The following is a 12,476-nucleotide window of genomic DNA, read 5'->3' on the forward strand; positions in this document are numbered from 1 at the left end:
TCAAGTCCACATCGATCGCTCAGGCTGCTCCAGTGTCCTAGTCGGGCTTCGTGTTTGTTTCTGTTGCCCCTCGTTAGCATTCTGCACTTAATCTTACTACCAGAGTGACATATTCGCTTAATCAGTGAAATGAGACAAGCCTTTTGTCTCTGTTTCAGAAAACTTGTTTTAGAAAGGAAATGAAATTAGAGAAATGGACAATGTGGACATGATGTAACGAGGTTGGATTCTGGCAAAGCGTGCGAGTGCATGAGAAAGGAGAGGAAGCTTCGGGGCCAACAAGGGAGAGGGAGGGAGAGGAGCGTGAGGAAAAAGAGAAAGCGAGAGCACCTTGGTTCGCGTCCAGGCTACAACTGTAGCATCGGGCATCCAGGTCGATCTCATATCTTTCTCTCGGATCCAACGCCCACGGAAAAGAGAAAAGGTGAAGGCCCCGATGCGTCCGTCGATGATACAAGAACGCCTTTACTAAGATCGAATCCGATGGATGGGGAGGTGACTTGCGTTCGGAAGTTTACCGCCAGCCAGCCAGCCAGCCAGACGAGGCCGAAGCTTTTAGTTGGCGTGGGGCCTTGCCGGAGGAGCAGGAACGAACGAACCAAGGAACAATCCACCCTCGCATCGCATGTGCGCGTGGGCAGGGCAGGGCATATCTAGCGGTCATGTGCGCGTCGGGCATCTACAAGTCCACCGCCCTTTAAACAAAGGGACGTTGCGTCGCGCGCACTATCCATCTATTCCCTAACTATACGACCGCTTTGCCACACTTGTCAGTGGTCGCTAGCCTGTGTTTTACTCGGTGCGCTGCGTACGTACCCTACCCTCCACATGCGCCCGTTGATTCCTTGCTTGCTTGCCCTCCTTAACTCCTCTCGTTTTTCCGTCTACCGCGTGCATGCATGCATGCGCGCCACCTTGCGATCCACGAATCTTCTTCATCCATCCAGCCAGCCAGCCAACCTAGCTACAAAACGTTGGTCCAGGCCAGGCCAGGCCAGGGGAGCCCAGGATGATGGATCAACGCGCTGGCAGCAAGATGGTCGGTCATTCCCAGCTCGCGCGCAGCTCCCTCGGTTCGCATAGGAACACATCATCATGTTTCTCGCTTTCTTCCAACGATCAGGAAAGGTCTGAATTGCATTTTTACGTTCTTTGCAACTCGTGGCCCTCGACAGCTCGACTTGTTTTGTTTTTCCAGAGAGAGACCTATGGTTTTCTCGGTTCAAAACTTGCTGCATTCCCCTTTCTTTGGGGCTAGTTTTCTTCAAACTGAAACAAGTCGTTCGAAAATAATATTTTTCTTTGAAATTGCTAGAAGGAAGAAAAAGGATTGGTGGAATAGTTCATTGTATTGCTTGAGTCTCGTGAGCATATATATAGGAGTACATACTCATCTTAGAGTACAAGGCAAGACAGGAACAAATCCTAGTCTATCCTATACTTCCTAATATATATTATACTCAACATCCCGCCACACTGTAGCCGAAAGTGGAGAGTGGTGTAGCCGTGGCCGAGGTGGCCGTGTGAAGAACGTGGCGGCGGCGGCTAGGTTAGGAGCACGACAGCGATGCTTGAAGTAGACGAGGAACCCGACAGCGTGACGAAGACCGGTGCGAACGATGGAGTTCCCGCATCGAGAAAGATGGTGAGGCGCATACCACGGAAGGTCGACGTACGGTGATGGCGAAGTGAAACGCGGACCGCGGCGCTACGACCCGAAGGGACGACGCAACAGCGGCGGGCAGGTCGGGGCGATGACGGAAAGACCTCGGGGCGGCGGCGCTATAGCCCGAAGAGGCGGCGCTGCGGTGAAGCGCATGTCGGGGCAACTGTGTGGACGGACTCAAGGGTAAATGAGGTAAAGCAAGGTTGATACGCCTCGAGAGTGCAGAGCTACCGCAGGCCCTTGTGATCGGAGATAAATTTACTAGTGCTGTGAGATCCGGCACGTGTATGGACCATATCACCGATATGAACTTTAGTACATCTATAACATTTTCATGGGGTCTACGTCTTGATCTCATGACCTAATCAAAAAATATTTCTTTTATTTGCGAGAACGTAATTAAAGATGTTGGCATGATTGTACCGCCATGACCAAGATTAAGATATGTGAGCGCTACCAAACTGGTGTTCAAGGTGTGTTGTCACAATTTTGTGCGTTAACGCCGCTAGCTACTAGTACTATGTTTTAAATTCCTTGGACTTGTGAACAACTGAAAATAGATTTACCAACAAGCAATGCCACCCGTAGATACGTTACAATTAATTTGGTCTGCATCATATCATCTTCAAATACTATGACAAACATTCATAGTATCATCTATTGATCATATATAAATATTTTAAGCATACATAATACTTTTGTTGCAGGACTAAAAAGGAATGCCTTATCCGGCTATTATACTAATTATTATTAAATAGTCAACCTTGGTACTCCTAAAACTAGGTAGTACAAGAAAGCAATTACTTTGTTAAAAAGGAAATTAGTTTTTTTATAATCAGATTATAAGAATTAACACATATAAGTGCGACGAGAATCAATCATTGGTTGGATAGTTATGCGGATAGTTGTACTCCTAAACAAGCACTAGTACTTAATGGGTCATTGGAGGCGGTTTTGATATGTAGCCTCTTGTGGTTCTTCATTATGCCTCAAATTATTGTCGCTAATACTCAAAACATTGAAGGTGGTGCCAAATCGCCTGCAATGATTTCCCACTAAGCAGTTTTGAACCGCTTGCAATTTTAGGATGACCAGAAGCAGTTGTTCCTTTGAAACCGCGACCTATACACTAACATCACATATGGTTTCCTGAACATAACCGCATGTATCTCAATTTATATTTTGATGGATTTATTTTAAAAAAATTATTCCAATACAACAACATTCAAAATACACATTCACAAAGACTGCAGAAAGTCATACTACAGCTGGTTCACACAAATCAATGTGGACTTATCAAGAGCAGAACCATACCTGGTTGTGTGGGATGGGCCTTTGAATACTTGCACCAATGCCATCAATCCAAAAACCCAATTGTGGTGCTCAAATTGGATTTTGAAAAAGCTTTTGATCTGATTAACCACAAAACAATTTTGGCAATTCTGAAGGCAAGAGGTTTTGGGGATAGATGGATACATTGGATCAGCATGATTCTATCATTTGGATATTCCTCTGTCTTGCTAAATGGGGTCCCTGGAAAGATTTTTCAATGCAAAAAAGGATTCAGACAAGGAGGTCCCCTATCTTCTCTTTTATTTGTCCTAGCAGCAGACCTACTACAGTCTCTAAATGAGGCTATGAAGCAGGAACTGATCCAGGCACCCATTGGAAGCCAAGCTTGCCCTGATTTCCTAGTTATACAATATGCCGATGATACCATTCTAGTGCTGCCTACATATGCAAAGCAACTATCACAAATCAAGAACCTTATCTTGCACTATAGTGAGTTCACTCGACTAAAAGTCAACTATGAAAAATCCTTCATGGTACCTATTAATGTACCAGCTCACCCACATGCCTAGCCTACTCAGTATTCTGGGATGCAAACAAGGTAATTTCCATTTTACATACCTAGGCCTGCTGAAAGGATCGATACGGTTGACTAGAGGGGGGGTGGGTGAATAGGCAATTAACAATTTTTAAGTTTTTCTTTAACAATTTAAACCTGCGACAAAGTAGGTTGTCTAGATATGCAACTAAGTGGACAACCTATATGATGCAATGACAACTAGCACACAAGCAAGCAATAGATACAACACAAGTAAGCTTGCAAAAGTAAAGGCACAAAATAACCAAGAGTGGAGCCGGTGAAGACGAGGATGTGTTATCGAAGTTCCTTCCTTTTAAAGGGAAGTACGTCTCCGTTAGAGCGGTGTGGAGGCACAATGCTCCCCAAAAAGCCACTAGGGCCACCGTAATCTCCTCACGCCCTCACACAATGCGAGATGCCGTGACTCCACTATTGGTGCCCTTGAAGGCGGCGACCGAACCTTTACAAACAAGGTTGGGGCTATCTCCACAACACTTGGAGGCTCCCAACAACACCACGAAGCTTCACCACAATGGAGTATGGCTTCGAGGTGAGCTCAACCGTCTAGGGTGCTCAAACACCCAAGAGTAACAAGATACGCTAGGGATTAGTGGGGGGAATCAAATTTCTCTTGGTGGAAGTGTAGATCGGGGCCTTCTCAACCAATCCCGAGCAAATCAACAAGTTTGATTGGCTAGGAAGAGAGATCGGGCGAAAATGGAGCTTGGAGCAACAATGGACTTTTGGGGGAAAAGGCAACTCAACTTTGGGGAAGAAGACACATTTATATAGTGGGGGAAACAATCCAACCATTACCCCCCCCCCCCAAACAGCCACGCATAGAGCGGTACTACCGTGCTGACGAGGAATGCAGGGTCCTGGCCCAAGAGCGGTACTACCGCGGAAGTATTGGCGGTACTACCGCTTGGAGCGGTACTACCGCCCCTACTGCCGCTACTAGTACCATAAAACCCGACACAAAAAACAGCGGTCAAGAATCGAGGCGGTAGTAGCCCAGAACCACTGCGGTACTACGGCCGAAGTTCGCAAGCGGTACTACCGCTCGGGGAGCGGTACTACCGCTTGACGTGCTTCGGCGGAAATACTGTTGAGGACCGCGGTACTACCGCTGGGACAGGACAGGCAGGCACAGATAGGAAAGATAGCTCCAATGAAGTGGAAAGAAGCATCGGGTGTGATAAGGATGTGTACGTGTTGATTCCACCCTAGCCTTACCAAAGCGGATCCCCTCTTGATAGTACGGTGACTCCTACGAAACTAGACCACCAGCAGAGAAACGAAGGAGCTACACCGTCTTGAATAAAACACCAAGGGGAAGTAATCGTCTCGTGCCAAAGGATGAATCTCTGAAAGAACTCAACGCACACGATTAGTCCGCAAAAGCATTGTCATCAATCACCAAAACATCTTGGGGATAAATATGCCCTTACAATCTCCCGCTTTTTGGTGGATTGATGACAATACGAGATTTGCACAAACAGGAAAGATATAGGATAGGCGCAAAGCCCCACCGTCCTAAAATGTAGAAGGGCTCCCCCTGGACGTGTGCTGTCTAGATAAGTGCTTTGGACTGCACGGCACAGATACCAGGATCAACGCTCCCCCTACATTTTAGAGACCAACTACCTAAGCAGGATATATGAGAGCAACATAGATAACAGGATAAGCATGCAACTCATAAGCTAGATAGACATAGATAATGATACTCGAAAGATAAGGTAGCATATGTCTCACACCATATGACTGGAACTTAGGTCTCACTGACACAAACCAGACACAAACCAAACAAAGCAAACTGCGAGAAAACACAGAAGACGGAAGACACAACACAAATCCCTAAACTCTCTCCCCCTTTGGCATCGAGACACCAAAAAGGAGAGGGAGTGTTGCTACAGCTCCAGGTGATAGCAAGAGAGGGACTCAAATATCATGTCTCAGCGGGATCGTCTGCGCCACCATCGTCGGTCGGGAAGTGCTCGGCATCAGAATCGGTCCACGGGCAGTGCTGCTGAATCCACTCCTCCTCCTCAGTAAGTTGGTCCTCAGATCCACTGTTAATGGTGGCACCCAACTGATGCATGAGCTCCTTGTGACGACTACGGGCCTTCTTCTCACCCACATGAGTCATGTACTGACCGTGAGCCTCCATGCAGAACAACTTCTTCATCTTAAGCTTGAGCTTCTTTGCCCAAGAGGGCTCTGCCGCAGAAGGCACATAGTCATCATCATCCTCAGCCTCAGCATCAGCCTCCTCCTCGGTCTCCATGGTAGTAGCAGACGAAGGACCTCCAGATTTAGGGACCTGAGAGCCCCAGTTGTCCTTCTTCCTCGGACGCTTGATGTCGTGAGAAACCAACTCTCCGGTCTCTAGCATCACCTTGGGATAGACACGATCCCAGGCCTTCTCAATAAGCAGCATGATGAACGGACCACAAATCAGGCACTTGCACTCGGAGATAGCAGATAAAAGCTCAGACCACATAACATGGGATATATCCAGGGACTCTCCGGTGTTTTGTTCCTTCTCACGCTGGCAGAAAAGAAGCATGTCCACGAGATAAGAATGAACCATATCCAGATTCCCGATGCGAGGGAAAAGAGTCTCACGAAAGACACGGTGAAGAATGTCCAGAAAGGCAGGCAACTCATACGTTTCCTTCTTCGTCTCAGGGTTGATCTTCAAAGTGCAGTAGGGCCATAGAGCTTGCTTGTGAGTGGAGGTAGTGTTGCGGTGTGGGCGAAAGCTGACAGGAGACGCAAGCCCTTGATCTTCCACCCCAATCAATTCCATGAATGCCTTCCACTTGACTGAAAGTAACTTGCCATTGGTCATCCAAGTCAGTGTCCTGTCCTCATCAATCCCAAGATGAACCGTGGCATAGAATTGGGCCACAATATCAGCATCATAATCTTTGTTGAATTGCATGACACCAAGAATGTTCAGTTGAGTGCACATCTGAAGAGCTTCACCAAAGTATTCAGGATCCTTCTCCATATGGTCGGTGTCGATGGAGTGCACGTTAACAAAGAGGTTCTTCTTGGCCTTGAGAACATCAAAGAAGATGGCAAACTGAAACCTGTTCCAGAATGGACGGTTGACCAAAGTGGGATCTTGGTCTGCCTCATAGGGGTTGCGGCGACGTCTTGCCCAGAACTCCTTGGCTTGCATTTCTGGCACAGTTTTGCCAGATTGCTTCGGCTTGACACTAGGCTTCTTCTGGAGTTGGGGTGGAGGAGGAGCACTTGAGGAACCTCCTGCTCAGGAAGCTCATCACCTGGAACCACACACAAGAACACGCAAACAACCAAAAAGAACGAGCATAAGCCACCAAACACAACCAAAAAGGATCACTGATTAGTAAAAGTATGGTGGAACCTAGTAGAGAGCGATAGTACCGCGACCTGTGAGCGGCAGTACCGCTCCAGAGGGAGCGGTAGTATCGCTCGAGACGGGAAACAACAGTTTCCTACTGCCGTGGTCAGATCCGGCACTACCGTCCTACCAAATTCAAAAATACTCCTAGCAAACACCAATCCAAACTGCCTAGATGCCTTCTCCATCCTACTCAAGCCTAGATTTGGCCAAAAATCTAGAGATGCAACTACTATTGCCCCTAAGATGCTAGATTGGAAATCTAGACAAGAAGAGAGAGGGAACGGGGGCAATACCGGCATCCATGGCAAGAGGACAAGGTGGGGATCGTCTCCACCGAAGGAAATGGAGAGGAGCGCCCCGGAGAGGAAGATCTGCCAGAGCCCTCCCGCGGCGCCGGTTGCTGGAGAGACGAATAGAGCATGGGGGCGAGCGAATGGGTATGGGGGAGAAGAAAACTCCCCCTGCCCCCGATATAACCCCCTGCCCCCGCCTTGCAGCGGTGGTACCGCGCTGGTGGGCAGTAGTATCGCTTAGAGCGGTAGTACCGCACACCACTAGTGGTAGTACCGCTCAGCAACCAACAGGCCTCTAGACACACGGCTTAAGCTCAAAAAGGAACGGAAAAACACGGCCAATAAGGAGGAAAGACCAACATGGCCACAAACACACTAACAATGGACCAGAACACACCTCTTCAAGAGAGGGCAGTGGCCGAGGCCACCTATGTTTGAGTCAAGAGGTATGGCGCCGCGAAGATTTTAACCTTGGACCCATGACCAAAACTCGTCCTTGAAGCACTAGTACCATAAAAATATGGTTAAAGTGAAAGACTAGATCAATTTATGCATAATGGGGGGAGGAAGGGTTCATTGAGAGAACAACACCCCCCCTATGTCCATGCCTACATCTAGACTAGACAACAAGTAGAGTGAGGAGGGGTGTGCACGGGCTCAAGTCACATTGCTCGAATCAATGATATTTAGCTCATGCCTTAACTCGCGAAATCTTGCTTCATCCAAGGGCTTTGTGAAAATATCTGCAAGGTTATCATGAGTGTTGACATACTTGAGCTCGATCTCCCCTCGCCTAATGTGATCCCGTATGAAGTGATACCGAATCTCAATATGCTTCGTCTTGAAATGTTGCACCGGGTTGAGCGAAATCTTGATGGCACTTTCATTGTCATACCAAAGAGGCACTTTGTCACAAATGACACCGTATTCCTTTAAAGTTTGCCTCATCCATAAGAGTTGTGCACAACAACTACCGGCCGTCACATATTCCGCTTCGGTGGACGAGAGAGACACACAACTTTGCTTCTTGGAAGACCAACTCACCAAAGAGCAACCAAGAAATTGGCACCCTCCGGAAGTGGACTTCCTACCACCTTGTCTCCCGCCCAATCAGAATCCGTAAATCCTTCAAGCTTGAAGTTTGCTCCTCTTGGGTACCAAAGGCCAAAGTTTGGGGTATGAGCCAAATATCGAAAGATTCGCTTGACCGCCACAAAATGGCTTTCCTTTGGTGCGGCTTGAAACCGTGTACACATACCCACACTCAACATGATATCCGGTCTAGATGCACAAAGGTAAAGCAAGGATCCAATCATAGAGCGATATACCTTTTGATCCACCGCTTTACCATTGGGATCAATGTCAAGTTGGCACTTGGTAGGCATTAGAGTAGAAGCCGGCTTGACATCACTTAGCTTGAATCTCTTAAGCATGTCTTGAGTGTATTTGGCTTGGTTGATGAAGGTACCTTCTCTTCTTTGTTTGATATCAAAACCAAGGAAGAACTTCAACTCTCCCATCGAAGACATCTTGAACTTAGAGGTCATGAGAGCGGCAAATTCTTCATTGAAAGCTTTGTTAGGGGAACCAAAGATAATGTCATCAACATATAGTTGGCACACAAACAACTCCCCTTTGACCTTACTAGTAAAAAGAGTGGGATCGATTTTCCCAACTTCAAATCCACGATCTTGTAGCAACTCGGTAAGGTGGTCATACCACGCACGTGGGGATTGTTTAAGGCCATAGAGTGCCTTATTGAGTTGATACACATGATCCAGGAAGTAAGGATCCTCGAACCGGGGGGGTTGCTTGACATAAACCAACTCATTAATAGGACCATTAAGAAAAGCACTTTTCACATCCGTTTGTTGCAACTTAAAGTTGTGATGGGAAGCATAAGCAACCAACAAACATATGGATTCAAGACGAGCAACGGGAGCAAAGGTTTCACCATAGTCGATACCCTCGACTTGGGAGTAGCCTTGTGCTACCAATCTTGCCTTGTTGCGAATGATGTTCCCATGAGCATCTTGCTTGTTCTTGAAGATCCACTTGGTTCCAATGACGTTGTGGTTTCCCGATGGCCTTGGCACCAATCTCCACACCTTGTTGTACTCGAAGTTGTTGAGTTCTTCATGCATGGCATTGAGCCAATCCGAGTCTTCGAGCACCTCATAGACCTTTTGGGGTTCAACACAAGAGACAAACGCGTGATGTTCACAATAGTTTGCTAATTGTCTACGAGTGCTTACCCCCTTTCTTAGACTTCCAACCACATTTTCCATGAGATGGCCTTTGGTGGTGAGCTTGGAAGCAATCTTCGCGGCACGACGCTCTAATTCCTCCTCGGATGTGGAAGGAGGAGGGTTAACTTGATTATCTTGAACACCGTCTTGAGCTTGTTCTTGATCTTGAGTTTGCTCATGATCTTGAACTTGCTCGAGGGGGAGAACTTGACCTTGGGCATCAATTGGAGGTTCACCAGCATCTTGAGATTGATCTTGCCCTTGGTCTTGTTCACGAGGTTGAGGGCCTACACTTTGTTCTTCAGAAGTGTGGGGGTCTTGAGTAGGTGAAGGCTCCACTTGAGTGGAGCATTGTCCTTCTCCTTCGGCCACAAGGGGTTCCTCAATGGGTAGAATATGACCAATACCCATTCTTCTTATGGTTTGGGGAGGAATTTCATCACCTACATCACAAGTACCACTTTGCTCCACTTGGGAGCCGTTATTTTCGTCAAACTCCACGTTACATGTCTCCTCAATGAGTCCGGTGGACTTGTTGAGAACACGGTAAGCATGAGAGTTTGTAGCATAACCAACAAATATGACCTCATAAGCTCTAGCCTCAAATTTAGACAACCGGACAACTTTCTTGAGAATGAAACACTTACACCCGAATACCCGGAAGTACTTGAGATTGGGCTTGTTTCCGGTGAGTATCTCATAAGGAGTCTTGTTCAAGCCTTTGCGGAGATAGAGCCGATTGGATGCATGACATGCGGTGTTGATGGCTTCGGCCCAAAAGTTGTATGGAGACTTGAACTCGGACATCATGGTCCTTGCCGCATCCATCAACGTCCGGTTCTTCCTCTCTGCAACACCATTTTGTTGAGGGGTATAAGGTGCAGCATATTGATGCTTGATCCCCTCATCACTAAGAAATTCATCCAAGGTGTAGTTCTTGAACTCGGTGCCGTTGTCACTTCTTATTGTCAAGACCTTTGCATTATGTTGACGTTGAGCTTCATTTGAAAAGTCGATGACGGTTTGTTGAGTCTCACTCTTCCTCTTGAAGAAGTATACCCAAGTGTATCTTGAATAATCATCCACAATCACCAAGCAATACTTTCTACCCCAAGACTATCAAAGGATGGAGGTCCAAAGAGGTCCATGTGAAGGAGCTCCAAGGGTCTCTTCGAGTAGATGATAGTCATGGGAGGGTGAGCCGTCTCATGTAGCTTTCCTTCGATACAAGCACTGCAAGCACGATCTTTGGCAAAACTAACATTTGTTAGTCCACGGACATGGTCCCCCTTGAGAAGACTTTGCTAAGATCTCATATTGACGTGGGCTAAACGGCGATGCCAAAGCCATCCCACATCAACTTTAGCCATTAGGCATGTCGCGGTCTTAGTGGGTTGCTTCGAAAAGTTAATCACATAGAGACCGTTCTCGACATGCCCAACAAAGGCTACTTTAAGAGTCTTGCTCCACAAGAGGGCCACTGTATCAATATCAAAGAAGGTGGCAAAGCCCATGAGTGCAAGTTGACAAACGGAAAGTAAATTGAACGCAAGGGACTCAACAAGCATGACTTTCTCGATCATTAGATCATGAGAAATGACAACCTTGCCAAGACCCAATACCTTGGAATGTGAGGCATCACCCCACTCGACATTGGTGGACATAGATGGGATCTTTTGCACGTCCACCACCAAGTCCTTGCTCCCGGTCATATGATTTGTTGCTCCACTATCGAGCAACCATGATCCCCCACTGGAAGCAAACACCTACAAGAGATCAATGCTTGGTTTTAGGTTCCCATTGAGTAATGGGTCCTTTGATGTTAGTAACAAGGGTCTTAGGAACCCAAATAGACCATTCAATGTACTCATAAGAAGAACCAACAAATTTAGCATAAACATGCCCATCACTAGCACGGCACAACACATAAGAGGGGTTAAAGTCGCCGACATTGTTGGGAGAGATGGCCTTGCCCTTTTTGGCTTCACCACTCTTCACATTGTTCTTCTTCTCCTTAGGAGCACCCTCTCCCTCCTTCACAAAAGTTTGCTTAAGCAGGGGATGTCGTTTGGTCTTGTTATTCTTCTTCTTGTTCTTGGACTTGGGTGAGAACCCAACTCCCTGCTTGCCCACAACTTCCTTTTGATTGCTCAAAAGGTCATTTAGGTTCTTCTCACCTTGTATGCATGACACAAGACCTTTCTCGAGTTGATCCTTCAACTTGGCATTCTCCTCCACAATATGCACATGCTCACAACACGGGTTAGTAGCATTTGCATTATCAATTAAGACCAAGTGAGGAAATGTGGCCTTTTCCTTGGTTAGCTTAACTTGGAGTTGAGCATGAGACTCCTTGAGGTTTGCATGAGCACCTTTCAAGACCTTATCGGCCTTGTCAAGTACATCAAACTCCTCCTTGAGTCTAGCATGATCAACCCCAAGTTTAGCCTTCTTAGAAGTTAGTACACGAGACACAACAAGAGCATGATCAAGATCTTTCTTTAATTTGGCATGGTCATCATTGTGTGACTCCTCAAGAGCTAAACGCTGCCCACGCTCTTCCTCAAGAGCGTTAGAGAGATCTGATATCTCATCGACATAGTCACGACTATGACCTTCCATCTTAGAGATGGTTTCTTCATGAGCCTCAATCATGTCATTGGCTTCACCAAGTTGTTCCAAGAGAGCAACGAAGTGCTTCTTGGATTTGCCCTTGAGCTTACTCATGAAGGACTCAAATTCATTTACCTCCTCATTAGACCCCTTACCATCATCAAAGCCAACCGTCTAAGAAGGATTAGGAATAATGGTGGTTTTGATGTTGGGGGTTACCTTGTTGGTGGCTTTAGCCATGAGGCACTTGGCGGTGATGTTCTCGTTGGGTGAATCAAAGAGAGACACCCGGGGAGTTGTGGCAATGGCAACAGATGCCATAGCCATTGCTTCACTATCTTCATCATCATCGTCATCCTCACGGTATTCTTCTTGAACTACCAACCCG

This window comes from Triticum aestivum, chromosome 5B (genome assembly GCF_018294505.1).
Source record: "Triticum aestivum cultivar Chinese Spring chromosome 5B, IWGSC CS RefSeq v2.1, whole genome shotgun sequence".
Taxonomy (NCBI): domain Eukaryota; kingdom Viridiplantae; phylum Streptophyta; class Magnoliopsida; order Poales; family Poaceae; genus Triticum; species Triticum aestivum.